We start from the raw sequence: 1,724 nt of genomic DNA, 5'->3' as shown, positions 1-1,724 counted from the left end.
GCGTCCGCTGACACCGATGCTGGGGGTTGATAGTGCGTCCGCTAACACCAATGCTGGGGGTTAATAGTGCGTCCGCTGACACCAATGCTGGGGGTTAATAGTGCGTCCGCTGACACCAATGCTGGGGGTTAATAGTGCGTCCGCTGACACAGATGCTGGGGGTTAATAGTGCATTCCGTAAATATGATGATCACATGACTCCTATGGTAGGTTCATAGTGATCTCCGATCAGGACATAGATAGGAAGGGATCACATGACTCCTATGGTAGGTTCATAGTGATCTCCGATCAGGATATAGATAGGAAGGGATCACATGACTCCTATGGTAGGTTCATAGTGATCTCCGATCAGGACACAGATAGGAAGGGATCACATGACTCCTATGGTAGGTTCATAGTGATCTCCGATCAGGACATAGATAGGAAGGGATCACATGATTCCTATGGTAGGTTCATAGTGATCTCCGATCAGGACATAGATAGGAAGGGGTCACATGACTCCTATGGTAGGTTCATAGTGATCTCCGATCAGGACATAGATAGGAAGGGATCACATGACTCCTATACTGAGTACTATAGAGAGAACATTGTATATACAGATATAATGGGAAAGGGGGAGGGGTGACACTTACCAGGGGAGGCAGCCATCTTGTGAGATTTAGTTGGCCGGGAATCGAACCCGAGTCTTCTGCTTGAAAAGCAGCTGTGCTTACCACTGCACCACCAACCGGAGTGTGGGAGGAAACCGGAGTACCCGGAGGAAACCCACGCAAGCACAGGGAGAATACGCAAACTCCATGCAGATAGTGTCCTGGTCAGGATTTGAACCATGGACCCCAGTGCTGCAAGGCTCACCACTAAGCCTCTGTGCTGCCCATATGAGGCCTCTGTTTTCTGAGGCCCGCCCCCGCTGAGCGGGGTAAATCAGTAATCTCCACTCAAAGCTCTTAGGAGGAGAAGCAGCCATCTTGGGCCACTGAATGGAGCCATTTAACCTACCAGCATGTCTTTGGGCTGTAGGAGGAAACCCACACAAGCACAGGGAGAACATGCAGACTCCATGCAGACAGTGTCCTGGTCAGGCTATGAACCAAGGACCGTGGTGCTGCAAGGCAGAAGTGCTAACCACTAAGCCTCTGTGCTGCCCGATCTTAAAGCAGAACTCCACCTATAAAGGGAAGTTGGTGTTTTCCTGGTGTCCTTTGTGTGGAGTGGGAGAAATCCATGTCCTCTGCTCTGTATAGTGTCTCTATGGATAAGCTCTGTCTTATGTAAGAGAACTCGCCATGAGTGTGAGACAGACGGGGACAGGACAACTCACTAGAATGTGGAAGCCAGGCTCTTCATAGATGGTAGAGAGTCTATTCCCAGTATGGTGAATGAGGACAACTCACTAGAATGTGGAAGCCTGGCTCTTCATAGATGGTAGAGAGTCTATTCCCAGTATGGTGGATGAGGACAACTCACTAGAATGTGGAAGCCTGGCTCTTCATAGATGGTAGAGAGTCTATTCCCAGTATGGTGGATGAGGACAACTCACTAGAATGTGGAAGCCTGGCTCTTCATAGATGGTAGAGAGTCTATTCCCAGTATGGTGGATGAGGACAACTCACTAGAATGTGGAAGCCAGGCTCTTCATAGATGGTAGAGAGTCTATTCCCAGTATGGTGGATGAGGACAACTCACTAGAATGTGGAAGCCTGGCTCTTCATAGATGGTAGAGA

At 49.2% G+C, this 1,724-nt stretch overlaps 1 non-coding gene across 1 annotated transcript; it reads right to left on the bottom strand.

The window, feature by feature from the left end:
• Window positions 1–658: 658 nt before the first annotated feature.
• Window positions 659–730, bottom strand: TRNAE-UUC. The gene has a single exon. It is a non-coding gene; the product is annotated as a tRNA-Glu (tRNA).
• Between the last annotated feature and the right edge of the window lie 994 nt (window positions 731–1,724).

Source organism: Rana temporaria, chromosome 3, assembly GCF_905171775.1.
Source record: "Rana temporaria chromosome 3, aRanTem1.1, whole genome shotgun sequence".
NCBI classification, from domain to species: domain Eukaryota; kingdom Metazoa; phylum Chordata; class Amphibia; order Anura; family Ranidae; genus Rana; species Rana temporaria.
Note: the sequence above shows the minus strand (reverse complement) of the source record. Positions and strands in the feature narration are given on the sequence as shown.